The following is a 5462-nucleotide window of genomic DNA, read 5'->3' as shown; positions in this document are numbered from 1 at the left end:
GTATTAAACATGGCCTAATATTTTAGAAAATTGATTTGGTTCAATTTTGCAACAAATATATGGTAGGTCCTTCATGAAAAAACTCATTTTGGGCACTCAAAAAAATGGAAAATGTTTTTTTTGCCAAAAAACTCATTTCTCACGACACCTTTTAAAAGTTATTCATCTTATTTCTTGTTTGTTATTTTTCTTGAAAACTTGTTCACATTTGGTGACACAATGAGAAAGTTTTGCATTTTCTTTTTGAAATTTTCAGGTCATAAAATAGCTGACACGATTTTAACACGTTGATTTTAGCCAACTATGACCAATTTAGATGGTAATAACGTCGTACTGTAATCTGATTGGTTCATGAACGTGTCACGCGGATTGTGCATCAAACACCGTCGGATGATCGGGGATCCAACGGTAGTCCTCAACCCTTCCACACCGTCCCCGAAACCCTAGCTCTGTCCTGTGGTCATTTTCCATCTACCCCCTCGCCTCCTTTCTTTCCCTCGCTCTCTGCTCCTCGTCTCCCCTTCCTCTCGATCCCCTCCCCTTCCTCCCCGCCAGCCACCGCCCCCATTCTCTCCAGATTCAATCCAAGCCCCCCTCGTCCACCGTCCCCTTCCTCCGTCGTCGACGTTCGCGCTCAAGGCCTCCGCCTCCCCTGCCCTCGCCATTGCCTCCTCGGCGGGGTTGCCCTTCTTGGCGTCGGCCTCCGCGCCGCCGCGGCCAGGAGGGCCTCACTCCGCGGGGCCGCACCCGCGACCTGCTACCCCGTGCCCGCATTAACTCCGGCGCTGCGACCAGGAGGGTCTTGCTCCGCGGGCCCGCACCCGTGACCTGCTACCCCACGCCCGCACCAACTCCGGCGCTGCTCCACCTGCCGCTCCCGCCCCGGCGCCGGTGCCAAGGCCGTCCCCGCCCACCAGGTCTGGGATCCCGCCGCGGGGTTCATCGTCAAGGTCCCCACCGTCTCCGAGTTCTTCGTCAAGGTCCCTGCACATCCTCTCCTCACCTCCAAGATCGGAATCGGCGCCTTCCTCCGCCGCCGGCCGCCATGTCGCCGTCTCTGCTCGGGGCCAGCTCCCCTCCCTCCCCCTCTCTCCTCTCTTTCTCGTTGCGCGGCGCAGGTGGAGGTTGCTGAATTGACCTGTTTTTTTCGCTTGGTTCCTTTCTGCTGCAGGGGCTCACCAAGTCGCTGGCCATGAACGTGCTCTCCGAGGTCGGCGACAAGACCTTCTTCACCGCCTTGGTACCCCACCACACCTCACCTCCTCTCCCCTTCCACACGTTCCTAGTACTGCTTTCTCCGCGAGTCCGTCCTGGAATTCGCTAGCTTATGGTGAAGTAGTAGTTGTTTGTGTTAATTGTGACGGATGGAACCCTTTTCTCTCTTGCATCATTCGCTAGAATCATTGTTCCTGAAGTAAAATCATTGTTTGTTATGCGGCATTAACCCACACATGAAGGTCATGCATCCCGCTGGTAGTGTTGCATCTTTAATTAACTTATGAATTAACATTGTTCTTTCGTAGAAACAAAATTGGTAGAAGAGGTGGCAAGTAATTAATGTGTTCAAGTCCGATAGAATTTACCAGTGGGCCGTTCTGCTGCATGTTTTCTATATATCAACTGGAACCGTAGTTGTTCTGATCACCAACAATGGATGTTATTCCTGAACTAAACTGTCAGATGCTGCAGCCTAGGGTCAGTGTTTTTTAGGATTAGTGTGTTTAGCTGTGTGATAAGGCAGTCTTTTCATCGATGGTACATATTCATAGAGTAGTGAAAAAGATCTTGATCTCCTAATTTTTTGCACCTCATTTTTTTCTTGTCTCAACTTGAAATGCCAATCACACTCAAAGAGGATTGACAGTCACAAAAAAGGTGCAAGAACAGAATTACCTCAAAGGGCATAGATGATATTTTCATGACTGTATTGAGATATGTGGAACATAATACACTGTATGCTTAATTTGCATTTTGGAGCTGCCGTTTGAAGCATGATGTGTGATTTATTTCTACCATTTGGTTGTTATCACAAGTTGCTGTGTTGGACACCAGCATGCTCATCACTACTGATCTTGATATAATATCCTCATTTATTGGCAGGATTTCGAGCTGGCTGCAGCAAGTTGATGGATATCAGTGCCAGTGCCGGGAGTGCTTCTGCTTTGTAGCTATCGCGGATGCTGCTGGGTGGACTATTTCCAGGAAGTTCGCGCTCGGCGGGGCCCTGGCTGTTTGGTGGCTGCTTGAATCGGATAGCCATTTCTGTGCTCCAAGTTCAGTTATTTGTGTGCTCGGTCTAGGTCAGGTTGCTTCGATTTGATGCTTTTGTCTGTTGCGTAAGCGTTAGGCTACGAGTTGGATCTGATTATTCGGTGCTTGCATACATGTCATGGTGTCACAGAGTATAAATGATGAGGAATTGAGTAGAAGCTAGAGTTCAGTTTCTTGTGCTGGGCTGGTCTGGTTCAGTCGGCTTCTATTTCATGCTTGAGCTAATCCAAGCTGGATTTACTGTAAATATTCCTATCCAGTCTGTGCTGCTGGGTGGAGGAGGAACATGGTACGTACGGTGGTACATGGAGACGAAGCATATATCGCGTTCCTACTGTTGTTCGGCGTTTGTTGAGCAAGCAAGTAGATTTCTTAGGGTTGCCGTACATTGTTTTCCATGACTTGGACTATTGGGGCAGACTTATCAAGTTGTTGCTCTTTATGTTATGTTGTTTTCCATGACTTGGACTATTGGGGCAGACTTATCAAGTTGTTGCTCTTTATGTTATGTTATACCACCTCCATATGCTTGCTCTAGCTTCTAGGTAGTAGAAGAATTGACATGTGGGATGCAAGTCCAAGCTTGATACTGTAAATGTTACTCCCACCTATCAAGTTGGACTACTCGGGTGTCAAGTTGGTGTTGTACTGTAGTCTGTAGGATGCACCTGCATATGCATGAAAGAATAGTTAATATCTTGATCCAAGTCTAAGCTTTCATACTTGATATGTTACTCCTGCCAACAGGAAAACTGGACAGTTTTGACCGCATGCCCTGGCGGCGCTTAAAACTACCCAACTAGGCACGCGTCTACACCATGTGGTGGACTTAAGTATCTTAGTGACTTCATTTGATGTGTGTATTTCTGTTAATTCTAAGCTTCTGTTGCTATGAAAATGTACCTCACTGACCGTCTGTCTATTTATTGTGTACTTCTTGCATGAGGAGGTGACTAGTGATGCGGCGCGCCAAGCAGCAGTAGGGGAAGGGGGTCTCCTACTCGAGGAGGCGGAGGAGTAGGGGCGTGCCCAGCTGGCAGCCCTGTCCTGCTTGTGGGGGATGGGCAGGAGGGGTCTGCTCCTCTGCTTCGATTGCGATCGCGGCAGGTAGCTCCTCCATCTCCCTCCCCCTCTTCCTGTGCTCACTACTTCTGCTGCTAAGTTGACGAATATGTGATGCACTTGTCCCAAGGAATTTTAGAGGGATCTGTATGAACAAGTCATGTTTTTATTTTATTTTATTTAGGTTGTTAGTTACCAAACAGAGAGAGAAGATGAGCTCATGCTTGGATTGTTTCTGCCAGCGCATGATTTGTATGTATGCAATCATCATCTTGCGTGTGCGAGCTGGTTCCTTGCTTGGGCATCGCGTCGATGGCCAAGTGTTAGTGCCGATTTGTTGTGGTGGTGCTCATCTAGCCATTGATTTCTTGCTGATAATTAGGTGCTAAAGAATGCTGCAGGTTTATTAGGATGTGGCTGAAACCATTGGATGGCCTTCGTGGACTTGCTATCAATACTGGTCTCATGTTTTGTTTTCTTTCTGGACATGTTACGGTTCAAGTGTTGTTGCTGTTTAGTACTAAGTGCTTAACTTAACTAAGCTTGAGCTACTAAAACCCACTCTCAAATTAATGTATTCTTGTTTTGCGAAACTTCAATGTTGAGCTCCTCTCCTCGCTGAGCCGTGGCCGTCGATTTTCATTTCGTCGACCACCACTCCAGCTACCTTCTTGTGTAATCAAATTTGCTCCTATGTATATATATGTATGAGGCCGGGTAGTTCAACACTAGTATTTTTTCTAACTCATTCATATATATGGTGGAAATTGTGCAGGTTCCATGGTGCCATGTGGCCTCTGGCCATCTTGAACTGGAACTCCAGTAACAAGTAGATGTTGCTGCCGTACTCAATATTTTAAGTTGTTTTTTCTTTTTTGAGAGAAGTGTATTAGGTTGATGAGATTAATTAGCTCAGTTTGCTAAAGTAGCAACAACAACAGCCACGCTTTGCCATCCACTTTATACCTGGATTGTACTTACATGCTTAGATAACCTTGTATGCATAGCTGGTCTGTTTAATTTATAAATGGTTATTTGTTGCTGCTGCAGGAGTAACATTGCTGATGGCGATGGGTACGTGATGGTTGCTAGTGTGGTGGACGACCCAGAATATGTGGCCTCGCAAGTGCACATGTACGTAGCTTTCCACCTCAAATGCTTATATTTCCGCCTCTGCTACTAAGCCAATAAACACCAAATCTGGAATGAGAAAGAGGATGAGCCTACTTGATTCCCCTTTTGTTCGTTCATGCTGTGTGCATTGATTCCCACAAACTATAACCTGATTTGATGCTATCTTGTCTTTTTTCAACTTGCAAGGATTAAGGATGTAAAGAAAACTAATTTTGTCGCTCGTAGAGAATTGTATTTATTGTTGACAATGCTGTGTAAATAGAATACCTGATTGTCTTCTGTAACTTAATTTCCTTGCATTTTCAACTCTGATTTTGAACAATTAAGGTTACTCCCATGAACAATTTTGCTAAACATTTACCACATCTTCTTAAGTGTACCATAATGCATATTTTGTTTACCTTTTTTAATCTGTTCTACCGCTTACATTTAGTGTTGCCATTGAAGTTGTTTGGTTCTAGCCTCAACAGCAGTACACTCTAATGCTATGTTTACTCTTTTACAGGAGCTCTAGGCCTAAGTTTTTTCAAGTGTGAAGCCGTGAAGCCAAGTGCGAAGGAGTTTTTTGGTTCTGTAGTAGACTGTAAATTGTAATATTGTAACAAATTGTAAAAGACTAGTGTATGTTTGAAATAGTGATTATGTATGTTGAAAAGATGTGAAATGGAAACTTGACCAGTGGGAACCACTTATGAATAAAATCTGAGCATTTTTGAAATTCCTGGCATGTGGGACCGATGTATGGCATTATGACTAGTGACCAGCTCAAAAATATGATGATTGAAAATATAAAATAAATGATTGTAAGAAGGCCAAGGCCCAAAAATAAAGAAGCTGAAATATTGGGCTTGGCCCATGTAGCCCACAAGAATTGACTTGGAAAAAAGCTTGAATTGTTGGGCTCGGCCCATGAAAAATATATATTTGAAAGGCTGAACTAATGGGCTCGGCCCATATAGATACCGAATTGGACCGGGCTGAATCTTATCAACGAC

The 5462-nt window shown here is 45.1% G+C and overlaps 1 long non-coding RNA gene across 2 annotated transcripts; it reads left to right on the top strand.

Annotated features, from left to right (window-relative positions):
• The first annotated feature begins 480 nt into the window (after positions 1–480).
• Positions 481–5185, top strand: LOC109746363 (uncharacterized). Of its 2 annotated transcripts, XR_012201482.1 has the most exons (6): positions 481–1066; positions 1172–1240; positions 2101–2305; positions 3019–3378; positions 4384–4467; positions 4973–5185. It is a non-coding gene; the product is annotated as an uncharacterized lncRNA (long non-coding RNA). The 2 variants fall into 2 exon arrangements; XR_002228780.4 differs by lacking the exons at positions 481–1066; positions 1172–1240; positions 2101–2305 and having other exon boundaries at positions 2385–3378.
• The last annotated feature ends 277 nt before the right edge of the window (positions 5186–5462 follow it).

Source organism: Aegilops tauschii, chromosome 1 (assembly GCF_002575655.3).
Source record: "Aegilops tauschii subsp. strangulata cultivar AL8/78 chromosome 1, Aet v6.0, whole genome shotgun sequence".
NCBI classification, from domain to species: domain Eukaryota; kingdom Viridiplantae; phylum Streptophyta; class Magnoliopsida; order Poales; family Poaceae; genus Aegilops; species Aegilops tauschii.
The sequence above is the reverse complement of the archived record's forward strand: the minus strand, read 5'-3'. Positions and strand labels throughout refer to the sequence as shown.